The sequence below is a fragment of the Pseudophryne corroboree genome, chromosome 3 (genome assembly GCF_028390025.1).
Source record: "Pseudophryne corroboree isolate aPseCor3 chromosome 3, aPseCor3.hap2, whole genome shotgun sequence".
NCBI lineage: Eukaryota > Metazoa > Chordata > Amphibia > Anura > Myobatrachidae > Pseudophryne > Pseudophryne corroboree.
In genome coordinates, this window is record NC_086446.1 from 620,382,824 (window position 1) to 620,405,777 (window position 22,954).

Below are 22,954 nucleotides of genomic sequence, written 5' to 3' on the forward strand. Positions count from 1 at the left end.
ATACAAATATCCAAATATATTAAGACAGCATGTCTTAACCAGGGTTATATTCGAACACTAAAGACATTATGAGAGGATAATTTGTAAATATATGGTGTGTAAATGGCGTGGATGGAGGTGGTAGAATTGCTGTGGAAAAATGGGGGGGGGAGGGGGAGGGTTTGGGGTGAGGGGGAAGGGGGGGGGGGGGAATTTTGAAAGTGTGTCTGTGTGTGGGGGTGAGGCTGGTGATAAATAGTAGTGGAGTTGAAGGGAGGTAGAGTAGGGGGGGGGGGGAAGGGAATATAATGAGGGGGTGAAAGAAGGGATGAGGAGGGGGGGGGGTTTGGGTAGGTTAGGGAAAGGTGAGGTGATGTGTGCCAGTTGATGTACCTATATGGGCGTGGGGTAGTGTAGTGTGGTGAGGTTGTAGAAAAAGGGGGGGGGGCAATGGGTGTGGGGATATGAGTGGGTGCACAATGATAGTGCTGTGTGAGCTGTAAGGATGCGTGGGAGTGATGTTGTAAATAACTATTGTTGGAGGAATTGTGTGTTGTGATTAATGTTGGAATGGGCTATATCCCAGAATATGGATGGGATTGGGGAGTGTGAGGTGCATGGTTATTGGACTGGAGGTGACAGGATGTGAAAAAAGTGGTGCTGTGTGCATGATGGAGGTGGGAGAGAATGTGCTGTGATGAGATGGTTGAGTCCGATGTGTATGAAATGTGATTGCTGGGGTGTACTCAGTGTTGGTGTGCTGAGGGGTGTGTGGAAGAGGAGGCGAGAAGGAACTCCTTCTGATTGGACATTGACCAGCCCCTTTCAAGATAAAGCCCGCACGATCCCCTCCATGAACAGGAAGTGATCAAGCCGGTGAACGGGTGAAACGCGTCTTCCGTTCCATACCCCACTGCCTGGGGGTGACAGCCGATTCCGGACAGCCTGAACTACGAGCAGCTTATTCTCACGCAGCCGCTACATCAACCGCCGCCGCCACACACTGCCGCGACGGACTTTGAACATTGCGCACCTTCCCCCTTCAGCCGCATCAGCCCTGCAGCCACGATTGGACATTCCATCATCAGCCTGCAACAGACTTACACAGACCACGTCTCTGGAATACACCAGGTAGACCGATCTGCTCTGCGGCTATAACAAACTGCTCAAACCTCAGCAACCACTGTATCCTGCATTCATAACATGCTTGGACTCTGATACGGATATCCCGTATGTATACTGCACTTTGCCGCATACCAGTGACTGATCGCCCTGCAATTTCCGGGTAACATCTGCATAATTGCAGTATTTCTCTTGCACATTTATTGGTATCTAATTTTAGATGCTTATTTCACAATATTATTTACCTAACCTGTTTAAATATTATGCAAGTATCTGCTTTATAGGCAGTCGGCACTTAGCGGCATCATACTGTTATTACATAGGATATTGCCAAGTTTTGATGTTCAGTTATTAATCTGACCTATTCCTTTGCTCAGCATTTTATCACAACATTTTTTTGTATTTTCGTATCTTCCTATATTATATCAAGCTTTTCTTCTCTCCCCCCCCCCCCCCCCCCCCTTTTTTTTGCTTGCGCCCTTCCACTGATCCATCTGGAGCATAGTTCAATAATAACTTTCTCCACTATCATTATCATCAAGTATTTCTGTAGCTCTGAATACAGTGGCACATAATTAACCTAATATATCTGGATAGAAGTGTTGTTATTATCTCCTTATCTTCCTACCTGATACCATTTTGGTACAAAGGATATTAATTGTATAACATCTAATTGATGGTGTTGCATGGTTTAAATCATCTTAATTGTCTGCCAATTTTCTACAAGTTGTTTTCTATTACATCAAGTACCTATATTATAGGTACCATCAGCACCCTGCAATTAAGTAGCTCATTGACCATCAACTCTTCCTAAAATACATAACAGCATTGTTCCCAACCTTCCCTCCCCCCCCTCCCTTTTCCTTTTTTCCAGCTTTCACTAATTTCAGGACTCTCACCACTGATTCAGGGGTAATTATCCCTGTCTAACGGTGGCAGCAGATCCCCTATTTTCCTCTCCTACTCATTCTACTCTTTTATCTTCTCCATTTCGTGAACTCTCATCAGTGATTCCCGAGCCTTCGATATCAAATATTTTTTCTACTTTCATACCACACTGGTAACGCCCGAATCCTTCCGATCTTGGAAGCTAAGCAGTGTAGGGCTGGGTCAGTACTCGAGTGGGAGACTCTTGAGGAATACTCAGTTTAGTAGAAATTCCTGGACGGTTTTGCTCAGCGTCTAACACTGACAGCAGATTCATCTTGCTCATTCCATCTTTATCCTATCTGTCTCCTTACCATTACTCATAAGAGATTCAAATCGCCTCATCATTTCAGGCCCCCAGCTGTTATTTTCTGTATTTTCGCACCCAGGCAGTCCAGAACCATTATTCAGTATTTACACTGTAATTAAATTTTGTTCTGTGTTTCCTTCTTTCCAAACCCCCCCCCCCCACCCCTACCTTGATTTTTGACAGTATATTCTACTACCATTTTACCAATTGTTGTTAATAAAATTTGTATTTAATTTCTACCAATTGTTTCTTCTGAGACTTCCATACATAAACATACAAGAGTGCACCCACAAAAGAGTCTTCTTTTCTCTTCTTTTTGTCGCAACTCTATAAATATACTGTAGTTTGAAGCATTCTTTTGTTTTTAAGTCAGTCAATGCTTAACAGTAGATTGTCAATATGGGAGGCTCAGTCTGGTGTTTCAGTAAGCAGGATATCTCACCAACATCTGATAATGGTGGGGACTGCCAGCATTCCCAGTTTAATACAAAATATGACTTTGATGATAGATTCTTTTCCATAGAAGCCAAGAGCTGGCTAAACTCAAGTCAGCAGTCAAGACCTAACTAGTGACTTATGCTCACTTTAAATTGATTTTCATCACCTCACATAGGGTAATGGGGAATCTCCTTTACTGTGGGACTCAAAACTGTCACTTCATTTGAGCTGTGTTCTTAGGTTTGTTGGAACAGCTGAAAAAAACAAAACTGATTTTTGCATTAATTTCAACAATATGATTAGTGTGACTGTGAACAAATTGTTTATTTACTGTAACTACTTCTAATAGAATTAGATTTTGCAGTTTTGGTGAGCAGTGATGGGTCTAAAATTTAGCTTTTGCTTTAGGTCTTATAATTTGTTGAAACCGGGTTACTTGGAAGTTTGGGGTGTTCCAAACATGTGGACAGTTATTCCCTAAAATAAAAAATGTTCTTTTAAATTAGGGACATGACACGATAAGCAAAAATTAATCTGGAACGTTTCTGCAGCACCATTAGTCACGCTCGGCTACTGCATGAAGGCATGAGTGTCACATTATGCCCAAACAATCTACAGTGAAATCTCCTGTCTGCAAGTAACCGTGAAACCTGTGCCACCTTGTATTGACATCCATTGGGTTTGTTAAGCTTGATTGCGATACCTTATTCCAAGACAAATGTTCATTCTGTATGTTCTGCCTGGTGTATTACTTGAGAAGATAGATTTTCACATAAAATGTCAGGTAAAAGGCTGGATGAATAATGAAGTAAGATACTAGGTCTGCTGTGTAAGTCTATACATTCTGGAGTGGAAGCACAGCTGATGGTAAAAGCCCTCTGTTGTGTATCTACTTGGCAATGACAGCTTCAGGGGCAGGTAACAGCTGCTCTCGCTTCCTGGGGAAAAGATATGTGATACTGGCCAACTGTGTATAACTGAGGTAGCACTGAGTAGCTGCATTTATTGTATGGTATTGGGTGTTGGGTCTTTAACCTCTCACAAACGAATTGTCCAAAACAGAAATCCTGAAGTGAAAATATGCAGAAGAGGGTAGAAAACAACTTCTTAAATGGTGGAAGGGACTCACCTCTTCCTTCACATCATGACAGAGAGGTAAGAACTCCAAAATTTCCATACACAGGGGGTTATTCAGAGCAAGATCTGCATCCATCTCCTCACATGCTGGGGACCGCCCAACACAGGGCAAGGCCATCCAACATTTGTGTGGCGCTGCCTCACGATGCGTTCGCAATTTATGTGTGAATGCATCGATTAGAGGTTGACCGTTGCCTGCACAACCTGGCTGCGCTGGCAGGTGGTTCAGCGCCATTTTTTTTCCTCACAGCAGCTGCGTGTGACATCACGCTTCCACCCTGAAAACACTCCCGACACCCCCTTGTGTTACCCACTCCACCTGCAAATGCCGGGTCGCTGCTACCCCCCCAATGGATGCCACTGTCAATCACCTTGCAGCCACACCGTGAAGGGTCACGCATACACACTGCGGCCGGTGCGCGTGTGCAGACTCTCTGAATTCTGAATGGACGCTACAGTGATTGACATCCTTTTCTGTATGTATATTATATTATTTTGCTTAGACTTTCCTGTTGTTTAAGGGAAGGGTTTAGGACACACAAATAATCATGACATACCATACTGTCAGTTTGCAACTGAAAGTATTTTCTTTCCCTAGAAACCTATTTAGGGATTCTTTATTACATTTTCTTTTACTCTTATTACATTAACCCATTAACAATTATAAATAACTAGCAAAAGTACCAGATTCAGCTTCTACAAAGTTATATGCAAATAACAACTATGCTGAAGAGTAATACCCCTTTCACACCGCACAAATAACCCAGTATATTGGTGCGGTGTGAAAAGGGTATGTTCCGATTTCCCGGGTCACCTGACCCAGTATTTCATCCCTGGGTTATTACTGGGTCAGGTGCAGTGTGAACGGGTTGCTGGGTCGAGACAGAGCTAGCGGACCAGCAGTGCTTGTAGATGATGTAATATTTAGGTGCCGCCTCCACACGCCACCACGCATGTCACCAATTCAGCAATTTGCGGAGTTGGTGCCACCAGTCTCAAAGTGGTCGCACCCAGAAAGGACAAGTCCCGTGTGCGACCCCCTTCACTGATATGAAAGTAGTATAATAGTCGATGAAGATTACACTATATGGCCAATATATAATTTTATTCAAGTTACTCTAAAGTATATTGGACCTGGGTCATGAGTCTGGTGAAATTAGTTTTGTGCTGCCCCTCTATAGTAAGCATCATCTAACAGTTATATTGAGTGGCAGTAAACTCAAGGTGAATAGATAAGCTTAAATTTGGGAGGATTTTTATCTTGAGTCTTTTGATGCTGAAGTGAGACATATAGGGGTCTACTTACTAAGCATTGGATGGAGATAAAGTGCACAGAGTACCAGCCAATCACCTCCTAACTGCCATGTCGCAGGCTGGGTTTGAAAAATGACAGTTAGGAGGTGATTGGCTGGCACCTTATCTCCGTGCACTTTATCTCCATCCAAGGCTTAGTAAATAAGCTCCACAAACTCTTTTATTTGTCTCTCAGTATGGGATGCTGACAGGGATTTTACCTGGCTCCCTTACAGTAGAACGGATATCTGCCCTGAAGGTTCAGCTAAACAGGAGGGAATTGAGATGACTTATATGGAGCGTCTCTGTGTTAGCAGGAACAACTTGAAGAGAAGAGGATTAGCCCTGTGCTTTTGATGACGAGTATACTATAGGTTTTGTGTGGTTCAGAGGAACACTGGTGCAAATCTCTGTGACTGGCTAAAGAATGGTATTGTGGTTGTAAGTATCAACTATTAACTGAATCAAGGCTCAAAGTGGTCCTGGAGAGGCGGTGGAATTCATTTTCCCTGCCACCTACCCTAGTTAAGAGGAGCCAGGGCAGGTGCTAGTGTGTTTGGCACCCGCTGCAAACTATAAATTTGTGCCCTATCTCCCATACTGTATAAAGAAACAGTGCGAGTTGAAGGCGCTCACCACAAAAAGGGTGTGTGGTCACACAACAATATCCCCCAATACAAATGACACAACATAGCTAGTGTGCAGAGGGCTGACTTTGACATGTAGGGGACAGAGTGCGGGCTGTGGCAGCTAGTAGGCAGAGGACAGACTGTGACAGGTAGAGTGCAGGCTGCTCAGCGTTTCAGAGTCTCCTAGTGCACAGCAGGCTGTGTGTTAGTGACTGGGGAGGAGCACTGATGGGAGGGGGTTGAGAGCGCAAGGTGGGGGCATTTGGTGACAAGGGGAGAGAGAGAAGGAGAAAGGGCTGGGTAGCTGGAGGGATGAAGGCTTTTTACCCTCAGTGACTGTTCCGATAGGATGCAGGCTGCAGAGGGGGTCATGGCTCAGGCTGACCGGCGCACACCTCACTCTAGTGCTTTACTCAGCCACGTATGCGTACGTGGCTGCAGTGCTGGGACGCCGGAAATGTAGTGTGGCTGAACAGAATCAGTGGGTGGGCAGAGGCGGAGCAGCCAGAGAGTGTGCCGAGTGTGCTGAGTCTCCCTCGGTGCTGTACTTAGGTTGTAAGTTGGGCAAGTGGAGGCGGAACCAATTAAAAGTGACAGAATGCAGTTGCACCCCATAATGGCAAACTTTAACCTCTGAACAGAATATTCCTGTTATATTTGTAAAGCGCAATCTAAATTTCTCGCTAATTAATGTAACCAGAGGGGTAGAAATAATAGTAGCAATACTCACTAATCACTGGTGTATCTATAATGTGTGTGTGTGTGTGTGTGTGTGTGTGTGTGTGTGTGTGTGTGTGTGTGTGTGTGTGTGTGTGTGTGTGTGTATGGTGTGTAATATGTGTGTGTGTGTGTGTGTGTGTGTGTGTGTTTGTTTGTGTGTGTGTGGTGTGTAATATGTGTGTGTGGTATGGTGTATAATGTGTGGTGTGGGCCCCAGGACCCATTTAATTAATACTCACTTCTCCAGGTCCCTGTCAGCAGATGTGTGCTGAGCGATCTTAACACAGACCGCTCAGCACACATCTCTCCTTCCGCTCAGCACAGCGCGATGTGCTGAGTGAGGAGGGACGACGACGGGCAGCTGCTCACTTCACATAGCATGCAGGCTCAATCTAGCACCGGCGATAGCGATGCGCGGGCCTGCGCATCGCTATCACTGGGTGGCATACACACGGCAGATCCGTGCTTAAAACCTAAGCAATCTAGTCAGATTGCTTAGATTTTAAACACGGATCTCTCCGTGTGTAACCCCCTTAATGATAGCCCTCTCCTTTTGTGGCTGTACAGGGCTTCTTAAATAGCCAGATTTGGGGGCAGAGCGGCTCCACACGCCAGCCTACTGACATTTCCTTCACTGATACTCCTTAAGATGTCATCTTCTGCTATCTGTCTCTGCCCTCAGAGCCTGTAATGTCACTCTGTAGGAGTGTGGCCCAGCAGCAGTTCCAGCATCTCCTCTCCGGAGCTCCAACTGTCACTCCTCTAACTGATCATATTTAAATTAGAAATGTGCTGTGGACACTTTTTGGGTTTTGGTTTTTGGTTTTGGATCTGGTTCTCTGCTCGTGTTTTGGATCTGGATTGGTTTTGCCAAATCCACCCTTTCGGGTTTTGGTTTTGGTTTTGGAGCTGGATGTTTTTTTAGAAAATAGCATTCATTTCCACTCATTTCCAGTCTATTCTGAACACCTCACAATATTGTTTTTAGGCCAAAAGGTTGCACCGAGGTCGCTGGATGACTAAACAAACATCTGCAAGATGGAATTGTCCTTGGGACCTTCCACCCACCCACCCTTATATTGTGTAAACAGGACATGCGCACTTTAACAAACCAATCATTTCAGCAACAGGGTCTGCCACACGACTGTGGTTGAAATGACTGGTTTGATTGGTACCCCACCAAAAAATAAGCTATTAATCCCCCCCACCAAAAAAGAAGCAATTAATCGCTCCTTGCACAAACTGGCTCTACAGAGGCAAGATGTCGTCCTCATCCTCATCCTCCGATTCCTCACCCCTTTTAGTGTGTACATCCTCACAGGGTATTAATTCGCCCCCACTGGAATCCACCATCACAGGTCCCTGTATACTTTCTGGAGGCAATTGCTGGTAAAGGTCTTCCTGGAGGAATTTATAATTCATTTTGATGAACATCATCTTCTCCACATTTTGTGGAAGTAACCTCCTACGCCGATCGCTGACAAGGTTGCAGGCTAAAATAAAACCAGTTTGTGCAAGGGCATCCAAATTGCCTCTTTTTCCCGCCAGTATACATACAGACTGTCTGACATGCCTACTTGAATGCTCATATCGAACCCATATAATCCTTCATCATTCTGTCAATGGTGACAGCATCATGTGCAGTGACTGTAGACATGTCAGTAATTGTTGGCAGCTCCTTCAGTCCGGACCAGATGTCAACACTTGCTCCTGACTGCCCTGCATGACTGCCAGTGGGTGGGCAAGGAAATGTTATTCTTTTCCCAGTTGCGGGAGAAAATGAAAGAGGAGCTGTTGACGGGTCACTTTCCGCTTGAGTTGACAATTTTCTAACCAGCAGGTCTTTGAACCTATGCAGACTTGTGTCTGCCGGAAAGAGAGATACAACATAGGCTTTAAACCTAGGATCGAGCACAGTGGCCAAAATGTAGTGATCTGATTTCAACAGATTGACCATCCTTGAATCCTGCAAATGAAGGGCTCCATCCACAAGTCCCACATACTTAGTGGAAGCGCTCCGTCTTAGCTCCTCCTTCAATTTGTCCAGCTGCCTCTGCAAAAGTCTGATGAGGGGAATGATCTGACTCAAGCTGGCAGTGTCTGAACTAATTTCACGTGTGGCAAGTATGAAGGGTTGGAGAACCTTGCACAACACGAAAATCATACTCCACTGCGCTTGAGTCAGGTGCATTTCCCCTCCTTTGCCTATATCAAAGGTGGATGTATAAGCTTGTATGGCCTTTTGCTGCTCCTCCATCCTCTGAGTGTTGAATTCTACCTCGTTACCACCTCTTGCTTCAGGTGGTGGCAGGGCAGGTTCAGGAGTCTTTGATGGTGCTCCAGTCAGGGATACAGCCGCTGAATGTCGAAAGTGGCCCACAATTTTTCTTAATATCCCTGTACATTCTGGAAATCTCTTGCCTAGTGAAGTGGAATCTAGACGGAATTTGATACCGGGGACACAGTACATCCATGAACTGTCTACTTCCAACTGCACTAATGGCGGTTACCGGACGCATGTCTAACACCAGCATAGTTGTTATGGCCTCAGTAACCCGCTTGGCAACAGGGTGACTGCTGTCATATTTCATCTTCAAGCAAAGGACTGTTGGACAGTCAATTGCTTAGTTGAAGTAGTACAAGTGGTCTTCCGACTTCCCCTCTGGATGACGATCGACGCCCAGCAGCAATGACAGCAGCAGCAGTAGGCGTACCACTCAAGCATCCTCCGGAGGAATCCTGGTTAGGAAAGGACTCGTCAGTCATGCCAGTGACATGGCCTGCAGGACTACTTACGTTCCTGACTGAGGAGGAAATTCACATTGAGGGAGTTGGTGGTGTGGCTTGCAGGAGCGTGGGTACAACAGGAAGGTGTCAGTGGACTGCTTATGCTCTTACCCAAAGTTTCTGAACTTGACAATGACTTCTGATGAATGCGCTGCAGGTGACGTAATAAGGGAGGAACTTCTTAGGTGGTTAACATCCTTACCCCTACTTATTACAGATTGACATAGGCAACACATGGCTTGCTACCTGTTTTCCAGATTTGTGGAGAAATAATTTCACACCGAAGAGTTGGCTTTTTTGGTATTTTGCCCAGACATGACAATGAGCTTTCTCATCCCATTGGCAAAAACTGTCTACACTGATGCCTTATTCAAATAAACCACATCACCATCAGAATCCTCATTGTCAACTTCTTCCTCATCGTCAACTACACCAATATCCTCCTCATCCTGCTCTACGTCTACAGGGACATCCTCAATCACAATATCAGCAACTGGACAGGCTGTGCTCCTCCCAGCACTTGCAGGGGGCATGAAAATGGTGGTAGGAGTCTCCGCTTTCCATACAGTCTTGGGAAAGATCAGGCCTAAACATCGCAACCGCAGACACACTTGGACTCTCCTTGGGGATTTGTGATATCTCTTAACGCACAGTTGTTTTTTCCTGTGCTTTAACAAGCTTAATTTTTAAAAAATTTCGAGAGGGAGGAGGGCTTCCATCCTCATGAGAATCTGAACCACCAGTCATGAACATAGGCACATTGTGTCGTGAATGGCATATTGCCAATTTTACGTTGTTTCTCATCAGATAATTTCTTTTTTTTTTCTTCCTGATTATTAATCTTTGCTTCTTGGATTTTACATAACCTCTATGACATTGGGCATCGGCCTTAGCAGATGATGTTGATGGAATTGCATTGTCAATGTCATGACTGGTGGCTTCAGCAGCTTCAGCACTAGTAAAAGGAACTGGAAGTGGTTCCTGATCTTCCACTATTTTTTCCTCCAAATTGTTATTCTCCATTTCACAGGACAGGACCCCTTTATTATTACAGCAAACAGAACAGTACCCCTTTATTTTCACAGCACCCCTGTATTTTCACAGCACCCTTGTATTTTCACAGCATACAGGACTAGTGTGCTTTTATTTTAACAACTGCACCCCTGAATTTTTACAGCATACAGGACTAGTGTGCTTTTATTTTACCAACAGCAGCACCCCTGAATTATTACAGCATACAAGACTAGGCAATCACCCCTATATTTTCACAGCATACAGGACCAGTATGCTTTTATTTTAACTGCACCCCTGAATTTTTACAGCATACAGGACCAGTGTGCTTTTATTTTAACAACTGCACCCATTAATTTTTACAGCATACAGGGCCAGTGTAATATTATTTTAACAACAGCACCCCTGAATTTTTACAGCATACAGGGCCAGTGTACTTTTTTAACAACAGCACCCCTGAATTTTTACAGCATACAGGGCCAGTGTAATATTATTTTAACAACAGAAGCACCCCTGAATTATTACAGCATACAAGACTGGGCCAGCACCCCTGTATTTTCACAGCATACAGGACCAGTGTGCTTTTATTTTAACAACTGCACCCCTGAATTTTTACAGCATACAGGACCAGTGTGCTTTTATTTAACAACTGCTCCTGAATTTTTACAGCATACAGGACCAGTGTGCTTTTATTTTAACAACAGAAGCACCCTTGAATTTTTACAGCATACAAGACTGGGCCAGCAGCCCTGTATTTTCACAGCATACAGGACCAATGTGCTTTTATTTTAACTGCACCCCTGAATTTTTACAGCATACAGGACCAGTGTGCTTTTATTTTAACAACTGCACCCATTAATTTTTACAGCATACAGGGCCACTGTAATATTATTTTAACGACTGCACCCCTGAATTTTTACAGCATACAGGGCCAGTGTACTTTTTTAACAACAGCACCCCTGAATTTTTACAGCATACAAGGCCAGTGTAATATTATTTTAACAACAGAAGCACCCCTGAATTTTTACAGCATACAAGACTGGGCCAGCACCCCTGTATTTTCACAGCATACAGGACCAGTGTGCTTTTATTTTAACAACTGCACCCCTGAATTTTTACAGCATTCAGGACCAGTGTGCTTTTATTTTAACAACTGCTCCTGAATTTTTACAGCATACAGGACCAGTGTGCTTTTATTTTAACAACAGAAGCACCCTTGAATTTTTACAGCATACAAGACTGGGCCAGCAGCCCTGTATTTTCACAGCATACAGGACCACTGTGCTTTTATTTTAACAACTGCACCCCTGAATTTTTACAGCATACAGGGCCAGTGTACTTTTATTCTAACAACAGCACCCCATAATGTTTACAGCATACACGGCCAGTGTGCTTCTATTTTAACAACTGCACCCCTGAATTTTTACAGCCTAGAAGACTGGACCAGCATCCCTGTATTTTCACAGCATACAAGACCAGTGTGCTTTTATTTAACAACTACACCCCTGAATTTTTACAGCTTACAGGACCAGTGTGCTTTTATTTAACAACTGCACCCCTGAATTTTTACAGCATACAGGACCAGTGTGCTTTCATTTTAACAACAGAAGCACCCCTGAATTTTTACAGCATACAAGACTGGGCCAGCACCCCTGTATTTTCACAGCATACAGGACCAGTGTGCTTTTATTTTAACAACAGCACCCCTGAATTTTTACAGCAAACAGGGCCAGTCTGTTACTATTTTAACAACTTCACCCCTGAATTTCTACAGCATACAAGACAGGGCCAGCACCCCTGTATTTTTACAGCATACAGGACTAGTTTGCTTTTATTTTAACAACAGCACCCCTGAATTTTTACAGCATACTGAACCAGTGTGCTTCCATTTTAACAACAGAAGCACCCCTGAATTTTTACAGCATACAAGACTGGTTCAGCACCCCTGTATTTTCACAGCATACAGGACCAGTGTGCTTTTATTTTAACAACAGAAGCACCCCAGAATTTTTACAGCATACAAGATTGGGCTAGCACCCCTGTATTTTCACAGCATACAGGACCAGTGTGCTTTTATTTTAACAACTGCACCCCTGAATTTTTACAGCATACAGGACCAGTGTGCTTTTATTTTAAAAGAATCACCCCTGAATTTTTACAGCATAGAAGAACGGGCCAGCAGTGCCCAGCACCCCTGTATTTTCACAGCTTACAGGACCAGTGTGCTTTAATTTTAACAATAACATCCCTGAATTTTTACAGCATACAGGAGGACAGTTCGCCTGCCCCTGTACAACACAGTGACAGCCAGGATAGCAACACCCATGTACAGCTGCAGCACCCCTAACAGCACATGAAACACCAGTGACAGCCAGGACAGTTCTCCTAGCAGCACAGGTACACCACAGTGACAGAATCAGCACCCCTACACTGACCCCACCTGACACCAAAACCCACAGAGAGACAGAGGTCTGTCTCCCTCACTCTCCAAGTCCAATGTGAAAATGGCGGTGACACGTGGCTGTTTATATGGAATCCAAAACCCACGAGAATTTGACAGCGGGATGATGACGTTTTGCCTCATTCTGGCTTCCGAGTCTGGCGGAAAGTCCCGAGCCGGGCTCGGATCCCAGCTCGGGGAAGGGGGGATTTCGGTTCTCTGGGAACCGAACTTGCTCATCTCTAATTTAAATAAATGTAATTTAAAAATGACACTGGTTTCAACCCATTCAAAATGGCAAATGTAGTATATCACACAAAGTGCTCATCTGTGTGGTGTGAAGAAGGCTGAGGGGGATGGGGAGGTTGGGGGTTGTTGAGGTAGTGCTCTACCTGGATTGTGTTATGCGGGTTGTGATGATATGGTTGTGTATGTCACATGGCTTCTCCTGTGGGAAGAATCATTGTGGTGTTTACAATACAATAATTGCAAATGTGAATAGTGAAATAAATGAGAAAGGAGTCACGTGAATCAGACGAAACCACCATCTTTGTGGGCTGAGAAACGCGTCAGTTGACTCTTTCACAGGTGCCCCGCAAGTGGAATGCAAAATCCGGAAGCCAGAAGCCCGAACCCGGAAGTCGCGGCACGCGACACACACAGGCGTTTCCACTCTCCCGCAGCCACTGCGGCAGTGCACGTACCCGTGGACACAGCTACGAGTTCCCCATCCCCTGCACCCGATACTGGATCCAAGCTTTTGTGGACCAAGCAGGAGAACCGATAGGAGGACATACGGGACATTGCACACCTAAGGAGCGCTCCTCTATTTAATGGATGGGTGAAGTATAAATAACACTCATACTGCATTCTGAACAACAGCACCTTTCTCTTTCCCTCCAGTGGCTTGTTTATACATCATTACCTTTGGTGGCTGAATTTTGCACAAATTAACAGCCAGCTTGTGTGGAGCTACTAACATTTTAGTTTATGCATGTGCATGCAATTAAGCTTTCTAATTGAAGAAGAACTGTCCTGTAAACATCTCAATCTATACAGGTGCATGCAATTATTTTTTCTGTTTGAAGGAGCATTGTACTAACCAAAGCATCAGTCTGTGTGGAGCTAACATTAACCTATGTGGAGTTATTAACAAAATGTATGTTGTTTCCTGGTCTTATGTACATTACCCATGTTTTAATGTGTGCATTTTTTAAGATTTAAATTTTTTTTTTTAATAATAAATCATTAACTACATTTGTATCAAAACAGCAGTCATTACATATTTTCTGTGCGCCTTCATTTTTATTTTATTTTTTGGTTCATATACATATGTTAGGTGGATTCCCAGGTCCACCTTGTGAAGGCAGCCGGTTAAGTGATTTGATATATTGTCCATAGTACATTTTTCTTTTTTATTTAATCCAGTGCTTGACCCATTAGTTATTGTTTTTTGTTTTTCTTTTGCACACACTTAATGAACTTAAACAGCAATGCAGGTTTATTCAGTAAACACACAGGTGTCTTGGATGTATTATTGCAATAGGTAATTGGCCCCTTATAAAAGACAAGGTAACACAGCAATGGTAGCGGTACTTATCAGTCTGTTTGTGTGGTTGCGGTATATCAGCAGAAGTTGTCTCCGGTGGTAGGGGATGGAGGACTGCACAGCCATGCAGTCTTACTCCCGCTGTGAAGAAGGTGTGCCGCCCAGATCTATGATAGCTCCGGAGGCGCAGTACATGCAGGAAGCACTGTAAGTCTCTCACTGAGCACCGCTCCCGGTCTCAGCTCTACACGCACTCTCTGTCCCTAAGATGGAGGATCAGAGCATACACACACTAAGCTCCATCTCCGAGAGACACTGGCCCAAGGGGCAGAGCGCATCATCTACTAACACAAAAATGCTGTTTTCTGAGTTTTATTATTCATTTATTTATCAGTTATTTATATAGCGCACACATATTTTGCAGCGCTTTTACAGAGAAAATTGGCTATTCACATCAGTCCCTGCCCCAGTAGAGCTTACAATCTATTATGAGGCAAATGTATTAACCTGGAGAAGGCATAAGGAAGTGATAAACCAGTGATAAGTGCAAGGTGATAAACGCACCAGCCAATCAGCTCCAATATGTAAATTAATAGTTAGGACTGATTGGCTAGTGCGTTTATCACCTTGCACTTATCACTGGTTAACCACTTCCTTATGCCGTCTCCAGGCTTAATACATATGCCCCCATATTCCCTATCACATGTATACACACACACACACGCACACACATACATACAAACACACACACACACACACACATATACATTCACACTAAGGTTAATTTTTGTTGGAAGCCAATTAACCTACCAGTATATTTTTGGATTGTGGGAGGAAAATGGACTACCTGGAGGAAACCCACTCAAGCATGGTGAGAATATACAAACTCCACACATTTAGGGCCATAGTGGCAATCAAACCCATGACCTCAGTGCTGTGATCATTTCCCATATGCACTAAGCTTTGGATGAGTCTTCTGGTGCTTTCATGGTTTGTTCCTAAAGTGGGTTCTCACCACACTGGGTGCATCAGTTTTATGCAAGTATGCCTAGATTTTCACCAGAAAGAATAAAAGGACTTGAATATAGCACCAGCCATAAACCAGATGAGATGAGATATATTGTATAACATATTGACAATGCGTTAAAGTAGCTGGCGTGTGGATTCATTAGATGCAAAAATGCTTCTGTCTTTATTCAGTCCTATGTCATTTAGCAGTGGGATTCTGTATTGAGCAATTACATTCTCACTGCATCCTCACAGTCAGGGGCGGAACTGTGGGAGGCAGTGGAGTCGGCTGCCGCCGGGCTCATGACCTCAGGGGGGCACTTCTCCTCCACTGTCTACCACTGACGATCGCTCGCTGCAACTTTTATTTTATTTTATGATTCTTACAGATGGAGGAGCTGTGTCCGTGACACAGAAGCTGCCTCCTGTACATAGAGAGAGCTGGCACTGGCTGCAGCTAGGGGGAGCTCCAGCGCACAGCTCCTCCCGGACCCTTCCAGTTAAGCAAGCCAGCCGAGTGAAGCTCTCTGTTCCTCCATCAGGCTGATGATAGCCAAAGGTAGGCACTGGCCTCAAGCTGCACTGTGGTGGGGGTGCTGGGGGGCTTTGATAAACGTTGGAAGCACTGTGTTTTGTGTGTGCATGTTTTAAGTGAGGTGTGTGTGTGTGTGTGTGTGTGTGTGTGTGTGTGTGTGTGTTTTTAAGGAAAGTTGTGTGTTCAAGTAAAAGAGGCATGTGTGTGTGTGTAAGTGAGAGGCATATGTGAAAGGCATGTGTGTGGGTAAGTGAGAGGCATGTGTAAGTGAGAGGCATGTGTGTGTGTGTGTGAGAGGCATGTGTGTATGTGTGTGAGAGGCATGTGTGTGTAAGTGAGAGGCATGTGTGTGAGAGGCATGTGTGTATGTGTGTGCAAGTAAGAGGCGTGTGTGTGTGTGTAAGTGAGGTGTGTGTGTGAGAGGCATGTGTGTATAAGTGAGAGGCATGTGTGTGTGTGTGCGTGTGTGCAAGTGAGAGGCGTGTGTGTGTGTGTGTGTGTGTGTGTGTGTGTGTGTGTGTGTAAGTGAGGTGTGTGTGTGAGAGGCATGTGTGTATAAGTGAGAGGCATGTGTGTGAGAGGCATGCATGTGTGTAAGTGAGAGGCGTGTGTGTGTGAGGCATGTGTGTGTAAGTGAGAGGCATGTGTGTGTGTAAGTGAGAGGCACGTGTGTCAGAGGCATGGATTAAAGGAGGAATTTGAGCATTTCTACCGGACTATGGGGGTCATTCCGACCCGTTCGCATGCAGCGGTTTCTCGCTGCGGTGCGGAATGCGCATGCACGGCAGACACTGTGCGCATGCGCGACATTGCCCGGCGACCTCTGTCGCCGGGTTACGTCGCGCCTACCGACGGAAGCGGTCGCAGAGGCGACCGCTAAGAAGATTGACAGGAAGGAGGGGTGGCAGGGCGGATCCGGACTGTTGGAGACTGTTTTCGAGGAGTGGTGAGTAAAATGCTGGCGTGTCCAGGACAACGGAGGGCGGAGGTGTGACGTCAAAGCCGAACCCATCATCGCTGGATCCATCGCACAGGCTAAGTATGTCCAGGGCTGGTCTATTTCTGCTTGAAATTTTTTTAGCTTAGCAGGGCTGCACAAGCGATCGCAGCCCTGCTAAGCTAAATTACACTCCCCCATAGGCGTGGACTATTGATTGCAGCAGCAGCTAAAAGTTGCTGGCTGCAATCAACTCGGGATGACCACCTATGTACAGAGCACACACCTGGTCTGGGTACACGCTACCTTTCAAATATATGGAGGGGTGTCCATTTCTGAATGTGTGTGTGTGTGTGTGAGTCGCGTGTGTGTGTGAGAGGCGTGTGTGTGTGTGTGTGTGTGAGGCATGTGTGTGTGTGTAAGTGAGAGGCATGTGTGTTTTTAAGTGAAGGAGGCGTGTGTGTGTGTGTGTGTGTGTGTGTGTGTGTGTGTGTGTGTGTAAGAGGGATGTGTGAGAGGCATGTGTGTGTTTTTAAGTGAAAGAGGCATGTGTGTGTTTAAGTGAAAGGCGTTTGTGTGTTAAAGTGAAAGCGGCGTGTGTGTATGTTTAAGTGAAAGAGACGTGTGTGTGCTTTTAAGTGAATGAGGTGTTTGTGTGTTTTTTATATATATCGGCACACCGGTGCGCCAAAGCATCTCCATCGAGACCTGCTGGCGGGTGAGGGAGCACTGTAGGTGTACTATAAAGGTATGCTGGTATCCGTTTTTATTGTAATGACTGACTTGGAGTGCGTCCACTTTTTATGTGTATCTATATTACTATTGGGAAAGGTACCTGAGCACGCTACTACTGTTCACCCTGAGTGCCGGATAGTTACATATGGTATGTGTGTGTATATGTAGGGGGGCACCAACATTTATCATGCCTCTGGGTGACTGGGACGAACTTACGCCACTGCTCACAGTCATTGCCCTTCTCCTCCTAGTAGTAGGCAGCCCAGGTTATAGCGCTGTGCTGGGTATTCATGTAACCAAGCCACGCTATACGTTTTATTTATTTATATGTTTTCACTGTGAATTGTATTTTGCAATAAATAATTCTAAAAACATTCTGTAGTTGTCCCCCAAGCACCATAGCTACACGAAATCAGTCATTAATAAATGATTTACGCTGAGGACAATGTGAAATTGTAACTCAGGAATTTTGTGCTGCATTAAAACTGTGAAGCGTTTTAGCACTTGCTACTTCTGTAGCGGCAGCCTAATATGTGTGATTCCCAGATGTGAGGGTTTTCAGTACATTTTCAGTACAGTAGAGTAGCTGACAACAATATAACAAATGTTCCTATTTAATACATATACACGCAACTTATACATAACACGTGTATCAATGTATGTCTCCAATATGTGGTGACCATTAATTTAAATGTATATGTGAAATACTTTGTGAACTCTGCTATGACTTTACTAAGATACCAATAATGTATCACCTGCTACTCTGTGACAGGTGATATCTCCTCAAGGACTCCTCGCGCTTTCTACAGTATATCCTCAGATAACCTCTGTACAAATGTATATACAGTAACAACAGTAGACTTGAAATACCATCAACATCTATAAAGCTCTGTTATTATGTTACCTTCGTGTTGCACAACCTGCTCCAGGATGCTCCCTTTTTTGGGAAGGAAAACTGGGTGAACTTGACAACCCTGCTATAAATGAAAATGTATAGACAGTGAAAGTTAATCATTATGTTATGCACTCTACATACCATATATACTTTACAGACCAAAAGCTGGCTACTTGTCCATGTACATTGGGCCTGATTCTGAGGGGGAAATAATGCAAAAAAAAAAAAAAGCAAGTAACTCTGCACCTTGGTAAAACCATGCTGATATGCAGGTGGGACAGATTAAAAATGTGCAGAGAGCTTTAGATGAGAGAGGGGCGTGACCAAACAAATCTGAATTGCAGTGTAAAAATAAAGCTGTCCAGCAGCTGTGAACTACTGTACTGTACATGCAAGGCAGCCAGTATTTACCCTGCATGCAAAAAATACTAAGGCCCTCATTCCGAGTCGTTCGCTCGTTATTTTTTATTGCATCGCAGTGAAAATCCGCTTAGTACGCATGCACAATATTCGCACTGCGACTGCGCCAAGTAATTGTACAATGAAGATAGTATTTTTACTCACGGCTTTTTCTTCGCTCCGGCGATAGTAGTGTGATTGACAGGAAATGGGTGTTACTGGGCGGAAACACGGCGTTTTAGGGGCGTGTGGATGAAAACGCTACCGTTTCCGGAAAAAACGCAGGAGTGGCTGGAGAAACGGGGGAGTGTCTGGGCGAACGCTGGGTGTGTTTGTGACGTCAAACCAGGAACGACAAGCACTGAACTGATCGCAGATGCCGAGTAAGTGTGGAGCTACTCTGAAACTGCTAAGTAGTTTGTAATCGCAATATTGCGAATACATCGTTCGCAATTTTAAGAAGCTAAGATTCACTCCCAGTAGGCGGCGGCTTAGCGTGTGTAACTCTGCTAAAATCGCCTTGCGAGCGATCAACTCGGAATGAGGGCCTAAATGTATTTGCAGGTGTGGTATAGCTGGCCGGTGGTCAGGAGCCCGCAGGCAGCATACCGACGCGGGCTCGGTGGCGACCTGCGGTCGCCATGGGTTCTATCCCCACTTTATGGGTGTTGTGGACACCCACGAGTGGAAATAGTCCCTGTTGGTCGGCATGCCGACCGTCGGGATAGTGAGGTGCAGGTCATGTGACCGTTGGTGGAGGTCATGTGACCGTCGGTCTCCCGACCGCCCGTCACATGAATACCACTTGTATTTGCACCCCCTGCATTGCAACATGGTTTGTCAGATGCAAAGTTACTTACTCTTTTTTGCTTTGCTTACTTCTCGAATCAGGCCCAGTATGTTATGGATGGGTGCAGAATCAGATAGATATACTACTGTACATTATATTACAAATCCCTGTTATGAGGAGTTGGTTTAGCGTCTTCATTTAGACAGTCAGTGTTTGGGATGTTGTTATCTTTTTTATGCTCACAAAGAATTATGGGGTCCAGAGGTGGAACTACCACCGGTGCAAATGGTGAATTGCACTGAGGCCTGATGCTGTGAAAGGGCCCACAGCCGCCGACATTACAATGAGTCATACTGACTCATTAGATGCCTCAGCCAGCCTCCCACCGCCAGTTCCCGACTCCAGTGACATGTGGTGAGGTGAGGCAGAGCCTTTCCTGTCATACTAATGTTTGTACTAGAAGGAAGGGAGAGAAAGAAGGCTCTTGTGTGGGCGCACTCTTGAAAGAAAAGGAAAATTCCTATAACATATAGAAAGAAATACTTAAAACATAACTTTTAATGTATATGATAAAAATACCCCTATAAATGATCCATATCAAAGAAAGATTGTGTTAGTTTAGAATTAATTATTATTAATTATTAATTAATAAAATGTTCTGGTCTGTGTAATCACACTTGGTAATTGGAATGGTTGTAGACATTGATTGGTCTTACCTCCAATTCCCTGACCAGCACAGAAAATCTGTGTTAATGGAACCAGAGAGTGATCATAAGAGTTATTAGATAAGTAAGACCCACTTGGGCTACTTGGTTCAAAATTGGTAAATCTCCTGCATTGAGGTGAGTTGGACTTTCAGACGTAAGCCAAAAAAAAAAAAAAATTAGTATTAAGCCTCAAAAAGAAAAAGAAGGGGGGAAGGAAGAATTAGTGGTGATACTGCTGTTGGTATTGCAAACACATGTGGAGGGAAATGGTCCCAACTCTACAACACCGGGTATTCGCAGGAAGTCTCCTCTCCTGGTACTGACCCGGCCCAACGCTGTTTGGCTTCCAAGATCAGACGAGATCGGGCATTGGCAGCGTGGTATGATAGTAGAGAATTTTTCGATTGCACCAATGAAAGATAGGCTAAGTTGGTGTCATTTTTGACACCAACTTAGCCTATCTTTCATATCTCCCTTCCATACTTCACTATTGCTTCATGGACTCTCATTTGCGATTCACAGAACACGACACCACACAAGTGGGAATTGTTGAGCTGTGTCTAACGCAGAAAGCAGATCCATCAATTATGCTACACTGATTCATTCCCTTTCTTCTCTATACTATTTTCATTCCCTTTTTTCGTTCCTTATATTTCTGTCTCCCTTTTTCCTCTTTCTTCTGCTTCTTACATAGGTGCACTCTCATTGGTGCAATCGAAAAATTCTCTACTATCATACCACGCTGCCAATGCCCGATCTCGTCTGATCTTGGAAGCCAAACAGCGTTGGGCCGGGTCAGTACCAGGAGAGGAGACTTCCTGCGAATACCCGGTGTTGTAGAGTTGGGACCATTTCCCTCCACATGTGTTTGCAATACCAACAGCAGTATCACCACTAATTCTTCCTTCCCCCCTTCTTTTTCTTTTTGAGGCTTAATACTAATTTTTTTTTTTTGGCTTACGTCTGAAAGTCCAACTCACCTCAATGCAGGAGATTTACCAATTTTGAACCAAGTAGCCCAAGTGGGTCTTACTTATCTAATAACTCTTATGATCACTCTCTGGTTCCATTAACACAGATTTTCTGTGCTGGTCAGGGAATTGGAGGTAAGACCAATCAATGTCTACAACCATTCCAATTACCAAGTGTGATTACACAGACCAGAACATTTTATTAATTAATAATTAATAATAATTAATTCTAAACTAACACAATCTTTCTTTGATATGGATCATTTATAGGGGTATTTTTATCATATACATTAAAAGTTATGTTTTAAGTATTTCTTTCTATATGTTATAGGAATTTTCCTTTTCTTTCAAGAGTGCGCCCACACAAGAGCCTTCTTTCTCTCCCTTCCTTCTAGTACATGTACTCTCTGGCTCTGGGCGCACCACCAAGCGGGACAACTCTATTCATTGAAGTAAAAGACATAGTCTTCTCTTCTTTTTTCCTATTTTGGAGTGCTTTATTGTCCAAATGTTGGTTCCACATTATTAAAACAGTATTACTTTACCAGTGCCCGATCGCCCTTTGTCTAGTCTCATACTAATGTTTGTGCCAGAGTTTTGACTGTATAAAGCATGGGTCTTCAACCTGCGGCCCTCCAGCTGCTGTGGAACTGCACATCCCAGCATGCGCTGCCACAGTTTTGCTATAAAGCACATCTCTGATCAAAACTCACCAAATTTCCAGGATTTTATACCTCTGCACCTTTGCATAATGCCCACATGAACCCTTTGGCTCATATATTGTGTTTAAATCTGGCTCTGGTACTAGCCAGTGCCTCCTGAGCTATTAACTTCACTGCATGTCCCTGCCTGACTCCCCCTGTAATGTGGAATTGAGTTTTGCTGTTGCAGGCCCAGTCAGAGCAGGAGGGGCCGCTCTCCCCTCTCCTGTCCTCTCAGGTCCCCCCTGTTCCTCTGACTCAGTCTTCTGCTGTACTATGACAGTCCTTGTGCACCAGGGATTGGATGTCACCATCTCTTGACCATCCCCGGTGCCAAATGTATTAGGGTGGAAGGAGGCCTGACCACACGCAGCGGGAACAGCAATCGCCACACCAGCACCTATGATCACTCTGTGGATAGCGACTTGGCCACCACAGAGGCCTCCATCACGGTTCATGTAGCTCACTCTGGCACTGACAGCTCCCTTAGTGCCCGGCCAGCCGCCCTGGTGAAGCACATTGCAGGAACTGGGCAATAGCAGCCCATGAGTGGCAGACAGCGGTGTTAGTGCCTCAGTGTGCTATGCAGCCTGTGTATTTTCCCTTCCAGCTGATGCAGCTAGGACAGTCCTATATGCCCACACAAAGCATTTTGCAGGGTGACCATAATGGCCCATCAGGAATGCCCATCAGTCAGCAGCAGACCAATGGCTCGGGCAGTCAGTCCCGGCAGTTTGCTTACAGCAGGCACAAATACAGCCAATAGATATGATGGCCAGATAGTGTTCTGGCCGATTGGAGCATGTGCAATACATAACCATTCACAAGCAGCCACCCAACAGCCGGCAAACCCAGTCATTGCGGTTTCTGGACCTACGGGCGGTCTTCCGGTTCAGTATCTACAAGCAAGTGGAGCACAGCTTATGGGTCTTCA

The 22,954-nt window shown here is 44.7% G+C and overlaps 3 pseudogenes; 2 read left to right on the forward strand and 1 right to left on the reverse strand.

Annotated features, from left to right (window-relative positions):
• Positions 1-2,140: 2,140 nt before the first annotated feature.
• Positions 2,141-2,259, forward strand: LOC134897959 (5S ribosomal RNA; annotated as a pseudogene).
• An 18,364-nt stretch (positions 2,260-20,623) lies between these two features.
• LOC134895045 (5S ribosomal RNA) lies at positions 20,624-20,742 on the reverse strand (annotated as a pseudogene).
• A 330-nt stretch (positions 20,743-21,072) lies between these two features.
• On the forward strand, positions 21,073-21,191 carry LOC134895047 (5S ribosomal RNA; annotated as a pseudogene).
• Positions 21,192-22,954: the final 1,763 nt, after the last annotated feature.